Source organism: Pteropus vampyrus, unplaced genomic scaffold (genome assembly GCF_000151845.1).
Source record: "Pteropus vampyrus isolate Shadow unplaced genomic scaffold, Pvam_2.0 Scaffold108, whole genome shotgun sequence".
Taxonomy (NCBI): Eukaryota; Metazoa; Chordata; class Mammalia; order Chiroptera; family Pteropodidae; genus Pteropus; species Pteropus vampyrus.
Window position 1 is genome coordinate 1,761,467 of NW_011888889.1, and position 14,500 is coordinate 1,775,966.

Genomic DNA, 14,500 nt, shown 5'->3' on the forward strand with positions numbered 1-14,500 from the left:
AATCTCTACTTTCTCATGAGGATGAGTTTATTTCATAAAGGAGCTGAAGATCTGCTTTCCTAGAAAGCAAAAACATTCAAAAATTTTTGAAAATAGACCATCTTAAAATTTTAACAATTAAATTCAAACTCATTCTGAGATTTTCTTTAAAGATCAATTATTTCTAAAATACTTTTAACAAAAATTTCTTCTAATCCTCATCCTTTAGTCATTTAATTTCTAAAATGTCCTTAGCAAATCTAAGTTTTTCTGTATGAACTTACATTGACTTTTTTCTGTTGCTCAGAGAATCTTCATATAACCAGCATTTGATAATGCACTATGCATAGAAACTACTGTTTAATTTTAGACAGCTAAAAGAAAAAAACTTCAGTCAATAGTATACATAACAAGCTCAAAAAATGAAGTTTGTGAATAAAAAATAAGAACAGCTAAGTAATAGAAAAGTTGTAGAAGATGACTTAAGATCAAACTGATTTAGCTATCCAAATAGCTGTTACAGGACAAATCCAAATAGGCTAAAGAAGTTCTATGAAGACAAAGACATTTCAGAAGGTAATACATAAACTATTCATGGCTCTTTTCTAATAAAAGTATAAAAGCAGACCAAAAACCAGGGCAGCAAACCAGAAGGTTTGTTTACTAAGTGGAGAGGGCCCTCAACCATGCACTGATATTTTGACAGTCTCCATCATAAAGTCTTCTTCAACTATAATATGAAGGACAATACATATATAAAGACGTCAAATTACCTGTTTAGAAACCAGTTTTTGCAGCTCAGAATCAGCTCTTTTCCTGCTTCACACGTCAAAGCTGTTGCCTGCTTTTGATTAAAAAAAGAAAAAAAAACAAAACTTCAGGAAATTACACTATGAAGTATAGAATAACAAATACTATATGTATAACCTAAAAAGTTTATAAAAATCAACAGAAAAGAAAAAACCCAATTTATCAACATTTTAAACTCAAGTTTCTTTAATTCTTTTGGAAAACAATGTGATACACGTAAATGTTTAAATCCTTCAAACTTGTAAGATCCTACCAAACAACGTGACACCTTCTTTGAAATATAAGGCCAATGGTTAACCCCAATTATCATAAAGATCCATGCCGAAGTTTACTCTTCAGGTTGATCAAGTCATTAACTTCCCATCATTCAAACTGTTCAAGAACTTTGTCTATCCAAAGGGGGTGGATGGGTTAAGGGGGTAAGGTTTATTTATTTAAAAGCTAAGCACTTCAAAAGAAAATAACCTGGTCACTACATAAACCTAGGTTTACCTTCAATTCATTAACTCGATTTTAGCGGTTTCCAAGGGCTCTCACTAGGAAGGTGATAGGGAAAGAAAGGAGCAGGTGCACCCAGAGCTCTACAACACCCACTCCGGTAACTAGAGAATACCAGTAGGCGGAGTCTGGAAAGCAGTTATGGGGCGGGGGGTAGATGGGGCGCCCAGAAAGCCCGCTTCTTTCAGCGCGAAAACACGATCCGTCATCCGTAAGAAATACGACACAGACCTCAAACTAGTCCAAAAAAAAAAAAAATTTTTCGCAGACAAGAATAGGTCCCGGGTTGTGGACCGCCGGATGAAAAAGTTTGGAGGGCCCGCCTCCCTAGCGGGGCCTATACCTAATCCCCAAACACCAGTTTCTGCAAAGCAAACAACGTTTCCCAAATTCCATTTGGCGTTTTGTTTTCCCTATGTAGGCCCATTCCAACTGGACGTGCAGTAAAGGATGGAGAAGGGGAGCAAAGGGAGCGGGGAGCTGAGAGGTATTAAATTAACATTCCAATCGCAAAATATAAAGCACCTCTTAGCCAAAGTCAGGAACGCCTTCCGCGGCCCTTCTGCTCTAAGAATACCCGAGACAGCAGATATCCTGGTGCTTACAGCCCAGCCCGAAAAGTCGCGTCGCTCCTCACCCGCCCTTCTCCACCCGAAATTCTGGACGGGAGCCTCACAGAGTGGAATTTGGGGTGGGGAGAAGGGGCGCCATGACGGAGACTATGACCACTAAGGCCCCTTGCTATGGAAAACTAAACCCCCTACCTCCGGCAACCAAACCACAGCCCCCGTTCCGCTTCCTCCACTCACAAGGGACATTCCTGGAGCACCCGGGATGCAGGGCGGCCTCCTCCTCAGGGCCAGAAAAAAGGAGGGGAGGCAAGAAGGGGGATCTGCAGTCGCTGACGGGTCCCTAGATGCTCACCCGGAAACCACGTCGGTCAGTCCGCGGGAGGGGGCGGACTGTCTGCCTCGCAGACGTGAAGCAGACAGCAAGAAGACCCAAGGGCCCACAGAGAGGCGCGGGCCGGAGGCCAGGCCCTCCACGGTCAAGTGTCCCAGAGCCGTTGCTCTCCCGCCCCTGCGCACCGCGCTGCCCTCGGTTGCCAAGGGCTGAGGACGCGCAGGAATTACCTGTAAACGAAGCAGCCGCTCCTCCAAGGGCGGAGTAGCGGTCAGCCCCCACAACCAGACACCGACAGCAGCCTTCCTTAGAGACCGCAGCAGGGAGCGTCCACAAGTTCCCTGGCTGCCTAGGGCCCAATGGCCGCCTTCTCTACCTTGGCTAGTCAGCCCCAACCGCCGCAGCCACCGCCATCTTAGGATCTCATTGTGGTGGGAGAGGAGGGGCGGGGGGAACTGCAGAGGGGGCAACGCGCGGGGAGACGTGCGCCGTCTCCTCAGCAACGGCGGCGCGCAAGCGAGAACTCTCCCGGGCGGGAGCCGCAGTGCGATCGAGGATCTAGACTGGAATCATGTGACTCGTCGAAGTCTGTGGTATCACCTCTGGCTCTTCAGCCGGAGGCCGATTACACCAACGAATGACCAGAGACTACATATCCCAGAATTCCAACTCGCCCCCCCCACCCCCACCCCAACCCCGCGACAAGGGGAATGAATACAAATCCCAGCATGCTGTGCACTGTCCGGCGCTGCTCGTGGGAGGCTTGAGGCCTGTGCGGAAGTGGGTTGACATTCCTGTCCCCCAACCTTGGCGGCTACTAAAACTGCGGAGGCGCGTTCTTTTATTCTGTGGGGGGTGTCGGCTTCGGACGATGCCGGAAGGAGGAGAGTTAACCTAAGCCAGGGATCACTCTTCGAGTCACTTCTCACCCACATCCTGGTCACGAAGGGATGGAAACAAAGGGCCTTTAAAATCTAGCTATAAGTTTGCACGTGAGGAGATAAATCCACGGGATTTAATTGGCCGAAAGTTATATAGTTAGTGGGAGAATGATAAATGTCATCTTGGATTCATGTCCTACTTTTTCCTTAGAAGAACCAAGTGATTTACCTCAGAATTTAATATCAAGAAATTTTCTCTAAAACTGTTCTTTACGCTCTTCTCAGCAGCAGTTTTTCAAGTTTAGTAAATTGACAGGGTGGTAAAACAAACCAAAGAAAAAAATGCGACAAAAAGATAATGCTTTCAGTGTGCCTACCTGAAAAGTGAAAACATCGGTCAATTTTACTTCCGTGCAAGGGCATTCTATTTTTAGACAGTTTGTAGTTGTGGCTACAAAATTTGTTTTAAGTATAATAAGGTAGGGGAAATGACATCTGAGTTCCAACAACAAATTGTTCTCAATCACCAACAAATTGTTCATGAAACCAATTAATAGAACTCATGTCTACGTAATTTAGATAAATTAAGCTCTTCCGGTCTACTGTAATTTGCAACTATATCCAGATTCAGTCAATGCAATGATCTTTGACACTTTTTTTGTCATACATTTTTTAGTACTTTGTGTTTAGTATTGCTAATTATTTAGGTAACAAAATCATACTCCCTGCTATTGAAGAGATCATATTTAGTGAATGGAGAAATAGTGTGTTTTGTAAGAAAGTGCTACGAGAATTCAGAGCACTAAAGATTAGGTGTTTATTGTAGTCCAGAATGCCCTAGACCCCATTTTAATCTCACCACTCAGTAGCTCTTAATATCTTGGGCGAGTTATTTAACCTTTTCAAGCCTCAATTGCACCATCTATAAAATGGGAGAGGGATAATAAGATTGCCTACCTTGGAGGGATTTTTTTATTTTTAGTAGTATATATTTTGTACAAGGCACCAGCTTAAGCATTTCATCTGTTGTGGTTTTCTCAATTCTCTATCCTGAAGAAATTGATTCTGCATTACAAATGGCGGTTAAATAAATCAACGAAGCTCTGACTCCAAGTAGTAGAGCCTAGGATAAACTGAGGTCTACTAACTCTGTGGAGGAATTTTTTTATAATTAAATAAGTATGAGCATATGATAAGGCCCCGAAATATTATCATCATTATCACCATTTTGTTTTATATATGGGAATGCAAAAAATAATTTCTCCCACCTTCTAAGTTCTTCTAGCTGGGATAATAATCATGTTAACGTGTGATGAATTAACAGGAGATAATGTCCAAAATTTATTACAGATGTATATGCGGGGAGGTATCATAATGAGAGTATCATAATATAAAACCCAAGGAAGCATTGGGCAATTGAGACTCACAAGCCATTCAGGACAAAGAAGAAGGAGGCAGAGGTCTGGTATTTCAAAAGGAAAGCAAGAAGTGTATGGGCAGATAGAGCAAATATGTGATAAATTATTTTGGAGCCACACAGAATGGTACACGGAAGGAAGTTCAGTATACAGGCTTTGCTAGTTTTCTTCCAGTCTGCCACATTTAGTTTATATTATGATGCTAAGTTGAGCCTCCCTTCCTTTAAGCAGCTTTTTCAATCTGAATTCCTTTAGGCAGCTAAGGGGGAGGATCAAAGGTTCTTTCTGAGTCTTTTGTTTCTTAATAACCTAAAATCAATATCACAAAAGGCAATTTGAGTGTGGTAAAACTTTGGTTCCTTTCATATACATATATAAAATTATTTTGAAGTATGTAGAAGCTATTGTCATTAAAACCGTTCAGATAAATTCAAAAGCATTACTGAAATCAATATGGTTATTATGTTTTTTGAATTTATGGACCATGAAAAATGTCAATACTATTGTCTCTTTGGTGGAGGGAGGAGTCAGAAATTTTTACATAAAAAAGCAGTCCTCAAACTCAAATATGGGCATTACCCATCTTAGCAGGAGACAGAGGAAAGGGAAAAAAACCAAAATTACAAAATTATCCTGGACTTCCAAAAACAACATCTAGTTTAGAAAACAAACTTAGAACCAGTTTAGTATCAGTAGTGTATGAAAATGGCAAATAAATGATACAGACCATAAGTGCTTTAGGAATTCAGGGAAAGAGTATTGCTAAATTGTCTCAAAAGATAATGATGGTTTCGGGATTCTATGTAGGATGAAATTGGGGGCAATTGGTGGAAATGCAGATGGAGAACATTAGTGGCCCCTAAGAGATACACATTGAAACTACATCTGTTTTCCACATTTAAGAACAACACATATGTTAAAGATGGAGGAGGAAGCCTAAATGAAAAAATAATGTTCAAGGAAAATGTGCACACCTTGAACACAGATAATACATTCAGAATAAGCAACGGATAATGAAAAAACCAGACAGGGTGAAGTAGAGGATCCATATAGGGTGGGGAGTGGGAAGGCAGGAGAAGAAAGCAAGATCGATGAACAAGTTGGGGCCAAATTGTAGAAAATCTTAAAGACTGATTTGAAGAGTTTGGGTTTTGTTCTGTAGATAGTGTGAAACCAATTGAGGTTTGGGAGGTGGCAATGATATAGTGAAGGAGCTATTTTAAGACTCTAATCTAAAAAAAAAAAGCTAATCCAGCAGCAATGTTTAGAACAAACTAGGGATAACAGAAGAGATGGAAAAAACAAGGAAAACGGGTGGTAACTGGTGTGAAGTAACTAAGGCCTGGCCTAAGGTAGTGGCAGAATGAATGAAGGAGTTGGATTCTGATGGTAAACTAAATCAGTTTGTCATGCTGTGTAAAAATATCATTTGTGTCTGTTATTTAATATTAAGTATGACACTGACACAGGGCACTTAAGATACAAAATTTTCTGCTATATTATTTATCTCTTTTATGTGTTCCATGTGTACTCTATCCACAGATGGACTTTAATTTAAGCATGGCTAGAGCAAAAACCCTGCCTTTTGTACTTCTTTATATCCAGAATGCTTTGCAGAGTTCGTTTATCTTGATGTTCATTAATTTGCTCTTTAAGAAAATAGTTTTTGCACTACCTAATTTTAACCTGCAGGTGGTGATAGGATTCAAAGGAAAAATCTTCAGTAACCACTATTCTTAGTTGAATTTTATGATTTTTTTATTATGTGATTTTTGATACACCAAAAGAATATGACATTTATGTAAATTATAAAGTACAATAATTTTACTCAAAACCCTACTACCTAACGAAAACAAAATATAATCAATAAATTTAAGAGCCTCTGTGCTTTTCTCCAAATCCATTCTCCTTCTTTGCAAACATAAATACAATCCTGAATGATATCAATTTTACTATTCTTTAATTTTCCTCATTAACTATATGTATAGATCCCTAAATAATATATTGTTTATTTTTGCTTGTTTTCCAATGTTATATAAACTAAATATATTCTTGCTTGACTTGCTTTTTCATTCAACATTATGTTTCTGAGATTCATCCATGTTGATGGTTAGAAATACAAAGTCTATTAAGAGCAGAATATAAAATTAATTTTGGATTATTACTATAATTGAACACAACTGATTATATCTTTACTCTTCATATTAGCTTTGTGGGTAATTTAATGAAAGAAGAGATTGATCATGTCAAACAAGGGACTAGTTAGAGACCTCTGACTTAGTTCTTAGACCTTTTGCTTAAATTTAAGCACTTCTCTGCCCTAAGCTAGCTCAGAATTTCTCAGTCTTGGTGCAGTTGGCATTTGGGGCTGGATGGTTCTTTATGTAGAGGGCTGTCCTGTGCAATGCAGGATGAGTGGCCTCATCCCACTACATATTTGTAACACACTGTCTCCCCAGTTGTGACATCCAAAAATGTCTCCTAATATTGTGAAATATCCCCCAGAGTGGGGGTAAGGGCAAAATCACTCCCAATTTGAGAAACACTGATCTAGTCTTTTCATTGAAAAAAACCATATTATGATTTTCCTTATATACCTCTTTTGCTCAAAAACCTAAACTTATAATTAAATAATTAATTACTATATATAATTACATCAACTAATTATATCAAATCCACATGCATAAGTAATGTTCCAATGCTCTTCTTACCTTCCTGTTTGCCCCATATCTAATACTGTGACATCTCTCATTACTACCTAGTTCAGACTTTTTATTACTAGATTCCAAAATTGCTGCTCTTAACATACAACACTAATGTTTATAACAGTTTAAACTTCCTTTTCCTTCATGACCAAAATGTGTCCTTTTTTTCAAAAATCACTCTTTCAATAAATGTAACTCTGAAATTCTGACAATTCTATTCATATTTGCATTTCATCGGTTTTTATATAGTTTTATATCTGTAGAGTGGTAATTACTATATACTTATTCCTATATTTCCTTGTATATATTCTTGCAGAGTCTATGTTTTTACCCCACCTTTTCTATTCATTGAAAACCTGATGAGAGCTGCAATAGTGTAGTCCTGTGTGGATGCTTGCTTCCAGGACACATTGAGTTGGAGGGTTTAAACAAAAGAATGGTATAACAATAAAAAACTACAAAGAAAAAAATCTATATCTTTTTCCTAGCCTTCCACCACCACTACAGCAGAAAAGTATTAAATATAGGTAGATGTAGGTTGTTAATTAAGCAGCAAAATCAGATAATTAGGTGAGAGGGTTCCAAAAATATGGAAAACCTCCATATATAGATTTTCATTAATATGAAAAATAATAGAAATGTATGAAAATTAATCTTCAGCTTTTATTTTAAAAACTCTGTCATCAAAAATAAATTTATATGCAACGAGGACTCAATGATTACCACAGTTATAGGGGAGTAATCTGGAGCGACTTTATAAAAGACAAACTCTGAGCCAGAAAAGTGTCTTTTCTCAAATAAGGAGATCTGCTGGTGACACTTAGATTTGGTATATGCATGGCCTAGTGAAGGAGTGTTCATCATGATTGGGATTATATTGGTCTGTATTAAATCCATGACATTATGTAGAGAAGCTACAGCTGTATCTGCTGTATTTTTTACTCTTTTACCATAAAAAGACTTCCCACACTACAACTCTCCTTCCATAGGAAAGATTCTCAGGTTAGGGGAAAACTGACAAAACATGTATAAACTCAGATTATCCAAGTTAGAGAAGTTAGAACGTTCTTTCTCTACCAGACGAGTACTAAATTGTTTTCAAGGTTAGAAACTGGGGGATATTGGATGGCAGGATGGACTATCTAATCTACGTAAGGAAAAAAGTAAATCCCTGAGAATAGATGCAACAGAATGGTGTAGGACAGGGGTTCACAAACTTCTTCTGTAAAATGTCATTTATTAAATATTTTAGGTATTATGGGCCATACAGTCTCTGTCCCAGCTATTCAACTGTAAAATTGTAGAGTGAAAGTAGACAATACGTAATGAATGAACATGGCTGTGTCCCAATAAAATACTATTATTGGAACAAATTTAAATTTTATATAATTTTCATATGTCACAAAATATTAATCATCTTCAAAATATTAATCATCTTCGACCAGTTAGAAATATTAAAAGTCACTTTGTACCATTTTCTTATATTTGTTTTCACCCATTCAAACTAGTTGTAGACATACATTGCCTCCATGAAGGATTGTCACAGCCTATAATACTAGAAACAAAAGTTTAAAAAATTCAAGACTTAAAAGATTAAAATCAGTCAGAGCAGTTCCCACCCTTCACAATTTGCCTGGGTGGAAAGGGGAAGAATTGGTGAAAAGTCAACAGAACCTGATGCTTTTCCCTGCATCTCTGAAAAAGAAGAGGAGGGAGGTGCCATCTGTGTAGATTGATGACTGAGGAGAACTTAGAGAGCTCAGTAATTACAGCAGGAATAGACGAGTATAGGGGCACTATGCAAACCTCGCCCACCGCAAGCCCTGAAAGTCAAATGCAATTGCAGGATGGAGAGAGACTACAAATTGTCTGATATAATAATGAACTGAGTAAGATTAGATTTCTCCAAGCCTGTAAAATATAGTCTTGAAATCCAGTTAGAAAAACAAGAGTACATTACCTTTCACATGTAAGTTTGTGGCATAAGAAACTTTATATACATAGTTCAAATATCAGCAGCTACCTGAATGTTCCCAAGCCCTTGAAGCTGTTGGTAACCAGATCTCCATCATGTGTACAGCGGGAAACCTAATCTCACTTGCAGGAGTCTTCTAGGATTCTTAGATTTCATGTTTTCCTATAATTTTTTGCTTTTGCAAAATTCTTGATTTCTTCCAAATCTGGCCTCTTTTTGCTGTTCTTTTTCTCTGTCCGACATTATTCTCAAGGCAGAACACAGCCTCTTCTCCTTTATTGGACACAAGGTACCTCTGTGTAGTAGTTTTAGGGTTAACAATAAAAGATAGGAAGAGGAGGAATTTACATTGCAACAAACATCTTAAAACTGAATATTTGACACCCTGTTTTTAAAAGATCTTTGGCCATAGCCTGGAACTGACTGCCTCTTCTCCACTCCCTGTCATCATGAAGGATTCTTTCTTCACATTCTTCTCATTCCTTTCTCATTCACCCCTACCTATTCACCCTCTTCCTCTTGGTTTACCCGTGGAAACTCAAAATTCTTTAACAGAACAATTTTTCCCCCTTGTTCTCTCTTCCAGGCTATCCTAGCTACAGCCACTATTTAAATAAACAATGTTCTTTCTCTGCTCCACTAATTAGTTTGACCCATTTACTGAGCATGGAGGTTTAAGAAAGTTATGTCTTCTTTGATTACTAAAATTAATTGCATAAGACTCTTTACTATCCCGAATAACAGATATTGTAAGAAAAAAACATTTCCTTTTCCCTGATGTCTCTGCCCTGGTTATTTAGGAATGGGGGCGGGGAGGGCGGGATGGCTAACTCAGTTCTTAGGGGCCAGTCTTTAGTCCAAACTCATAGAAGAGAGAGGAATAGAGCCTATCTAGTTTTCTAGATAGGTCTCTCTTTTTGTTCTTTGTTATATTCCCACACATGTCATTTTGAAAATATTTTTATGTGCTCTGGGATGATCATTATCCTCTGTAGCAATGATTCCACTTCTAGCCTCTCAGAAGATTCTCATGGAGTGTGTGTGTGGTGGGTGGGCAGGGGGACTAGGGGAGGCAGATGGAGAGGGAAGTTGTAGGGCACTGGGAAGATATAAAAGCAAGGATTCTCCTTATAATGTTATGCTCCAGCTTTAGGCTGCCCTTAGCCACCACTGGCTCAGGCTTCTACTCTTTGCCTCTGATTAGTGTACATCCTGCACAGGCTGTAATCATGTTCTAACGCTGAGCAACCCCACTGCTTCTGCTTACAGCTAGCGAAGCACTACAGCAATTGAATAAGAACATGCTTCTGGAGCAGACTACTTCAAGTCAAATCCTGGCATATGTGACCTTGAGCAAGTTACTTGCCCTCTTTATGTCTCAGTTACCTCACTGACAAAATAGAGATAAAAATAACTATATATATTTTAAAGGGCTTCTATGAGGATTAATACACAGAAAGTGTTTCAATATTACGTGGCTCATGGTATGTGTTGTATAAATTTTTACACTTATCAAGCATACAAATAAAGCTCTGTGATGATATTGACTCGGGTCTCTAAGTTTTCAGTATCCATTCCCACACTCACATTTTAACATAGATTTCAAAGCATTGACACCATACCAGGATGGCTGGGTCGCGATGGCTTTAACTATAGGGACTACGGGACTAACTCTGGATACTAACACTTAAGCTAGATCACCACATGAAAGAAATTGGATTTTATATTGTTGATTATGGAGCACCACCAAATGTTTTTAAGTAGAGGACTGATGTGGTCACATTTGTTTTTATAAAGATAACTTTTTTTTTTCTGCCTAGGAGATGGTCTGCATGGGAAAGAAACTCAAAGTAGATTGAGTAAGAGGTACCAATGGATTATGCTAAGATGGCGAGGACATAAATTAAGGTGGCAGTAGCACTGAGGTTGTGGCAATGGGTCTGATGAAGAGAGTGACATTTAGGAGGTAGAATCCATAGGACTTACTCACTAAAGAAATGAAGGATGAGGGAGAGAAATGATGTGTGATAATGCTAAGATTTTGAACTGGATAAGTGAATAAATAGTGGTCTTACCTGCTTATATGTTCTCTCTTTTGTCAGATAGCTAACAACTCTGGGGATTCTGTTTTTAGATGTGGTTATAAAAGTATGAATCATCATTTTTTTTTCCGATTAGTTAAATAACATTTAAAAACAAGATAATATTTTTAGAATCTAAAAACTGGAGAGAAAAAAGCACACATAAAGATTAAGTTTAGGTATCTGAATGAAAAAGATTTATAACAAATTTATCAAAGAAAGCAGAGAATACTGAGGTCTAGAATGAAAGCAGATATCTTACGTTATCGCCCATCTTCCTTATATCTAAAGTCATATTTTAAAATGTGGTTTTACTTAAAATGAGCTCTTGTTTTCTTTTTCTCCACATATTTTTACACAATATAGCCAAATTTCTTCTTCATATGTTTAATGTAAAAATCTGTTCTCCATTAGTATTTAATATTTATTTGCTTGAAATTATTTTTTTTTAATGACATGAACTTATGGGGACATTATTCCTTAACAAGAAAGATGTTATTGTTCGGAAGCATAAAATATATGCAATTCTGAAGTCCTTGCATAGACATAGAAAGAAACACAAACATTATTTGACCAGAGTTCTTTTTATTTTTTGCAGGGAAAAAATTTGAATAAGAAAATATCTAGTGGTCTGGAAAATATATGTCAGGTGGCCTGGATAATGGATGTCAGGTAGTCTGAACATAGTGAACATTCTTTCCTATTCTTCATTCTTCAGAGGGTTATCTATAGAATATGTATATATACGTATCTTCAAGCACTAATGCACAACAGAAAAGTTCAAAAGTTTAAGTCAAGCTAGTGCAAGTAAAATAAAATCTATTTCTCATGCTTTAGCCCATTTGGTCTGAGCCAGCTTTGTCAGCTTGACTACACAGACTCCATTTTAAGTTTTATCTTTATCTTGTTTTTTTCACTCATTCCTCAGTGAGAAACCTCTAAAAAGAAGAATAGTGAATAAGAATTTTATCTAACTGGGATACAAGGGAAGATACTGGTATGTAAGGGAAGAAGGCTTTGTGGAACTTGAAGCTCTACATTTTGGAGGATCTGACAAATGTCTGTCAATATTACATTTTACATGCTTCATGTAGCAGGCCAAGTTGGGAAGTGGTCCAGATTTGAGCGAAAGAACAGAGGACTCTGGTAGGGAGGCCTCCAAGAAACAATAGCACATTTGAAAAATTCTTTCTCAGGCATTCAACTTTCCTGTTTGGGCTCCTGTTTGTAAAAGAGTTCAATCAGAGAAGCAGAGCCTTTAGAATAAATAAGGGATGAACTTATGAAATTGTGGGAGCTGATTAAGCAGTCTCTGAAAGGCTTTTCTTCACATATGATGCTGGAGCTACAAGTATGCAGGACAGATAAGTGAAAATGGTAGATGACTGCAATGGAAGCAGGAGCTGGAGACCATGAGGATAAACTGAAACCCGTGGCAGTTCTTACTGCTACTGACCTTGGTGATGTAGATGTCCTAGTAGGAGTCAAACCCTTTGTCATGTGGTGAAGGAAGATCCAGGTGAGACTGGGCAGTGGCAGGCCTGGTCACTATCTTAGGCCAAGATTAGTCAACAGAAAGACAACAACATGTGAGAGCTACAAAGGCTGCCTCTTCATTTCTGCCCTCTAAATCCTATAAGAATGCAACCTGTGGTAGAACATAACAGAAACAAAGGAAAGAGAATTCTGGGAAATGTAGTTTAGCATAGCCAAATTGCCATATGACTAAGCCCCCACTTTTTCTTGTTTCTTTTTCCTTGTGTTCCTCTTTATTGATCTTCACCCTTATTTTTTTAGATTGCATTGTCAGACTTTTTCTTAGAAAAACAAGTTGAACATAGATTGTTTTGCTGTCGTTCTTGCATATCTAAAATGTCTTTATTCTATCTTCACACTTAATTGCTAGTTTGGCTATGTAGAGTCTTGATTTGTAAAATATAAATTCTCTCAGAATTTAAGACATTCTTTCTGTGGAGAAGCAGAATGCCATTCTGAGTCTCAGTCCTTTTTATGTGATTTCACTCATTCTGCAAGCTTTTTGCAACTTTTCACTATCACTGTTCAAAATTTCATCATGATATGCCCAAGGGGTTGGTGTTTTTTGTCTTGTTTTGAAATTTCTTTGTGCTGGGCACTAAATAACCTCTTTCGACTTCATCTCCTTCAGTATTGGGAATTATTTTTCTACTGTTTCTTTGATAATATGCTCTCCATTGTTTCCTGTGTCCTTTTTAACATAGGAAGTCATTCTTGACTTCCTTTTTAACATAGGAAGTCATTCTTGACTTCCTATGTTAAAACTCAAATTTTCTTATCTTTTCTCTCTTATTTTTCACATCAGGTATTTGTATTCTGTTTTCTGGGAGGTTTTCTTGAATATATATTCTGATCCATTCAGTGAAGATTTTTAAAAAATGACTTCAACTATTTTATTTAATTTCTTTGAATTCTTTCTGCTTTGGGCTAATGTTCCTTTATAAAAAATAATAACAGAATTCTATTATTGTTTCCTATTTCTCTGATGATATTAAATATATTTTGGGGAGAGTTTTCTTCTGCAAAGGTATTCCATCTTAATAAAACAAAACAAAATCTTTTCTTTACCCCACTTTCCCTTATAGCAATGGTATCCCTATTGTTCAGTCTCTCTTTTTTAGCTATTTTCAATTTTTCTCTTCTTGTTTTCTTTTAAATCCACTCGAATCACATTTTCACCCCACTATACCACTGAAACTGACCTCGTCATTCTCCAATGAACTTCGCGTTGCATAATTCAAGAATCAGTGATCCTATTACCTTACCTCCTAGATACAAAAATTACTTCCTTCTCCTTGAAACATCTTCTCTTCTAGTTTCTAGGATATCACTCACTCCTGGTTTTCCTCCTACCTCATTGACCACTCCTTTCTACTTTCATTTGCTCTTTGTTCCTCATCTCCCCAACTTCTTAACATTGGATTATCCCAGGACTCAGATTTTGCATCCTTCCTCTTCTGAATCTACACTCACTTCCTTGGTATCCTTGTCCATCTTTATGGTATTGATGTCAAAATATGTATTTTCCTCTGAACTCTGGGATGTAAACCAACTTCTTTTGTTTTGATATTTTTTTCTTGCATGTTTAATAGCCATCTCAAACTTGCCATTTCCAAATACAGTTCTCGATCTCCCCTTCCTTCATTTTTCCCCATCTCAGTTTAATAGCATATCCATTCTTCTAATTGCTAAGACCAAAAACTTTGAAGACATT

The 14,500-nt window shown here is 37.7% G+C and overlaps 1 protein-coding gene across 37 annotated transcripts in view; it reads right to left on the minus strand.

The window, feature by feature from the left end:
• The window catches only part of PCM1 (pericentriolar material 1), a 77,591-nt gene extending 74,794 nt beyond the window's left edge, over positions 1 to 2,797 (minus strand). For 17 of the 37 annotated variants that reach the window (XM_023533670.1, XM_023533666.1, XM_023533671.1 and 14 more), the window contains exons 1-2: positions 2,421 to 2,796; positions 753 to 823 (exon numbers count right to left, since the gene is read on the minus strand). The gene's annotated coding sequence lies outside the window, so the exon portion shown is untranslated. Of the gene's footprint in view, positions 1 to 752; positions 824 to 2,096; positions 2,113 to 2,420 lie in introns of those variants that run through there. The other 20 variants (XM_023533677.1, XM_011365258.2, XM_023533674.1 and 17 more) reach the window with 6 other exon arrangements.
• Positions 2,798 to 14,500: the final 11,703 nt, after the last annotated feature.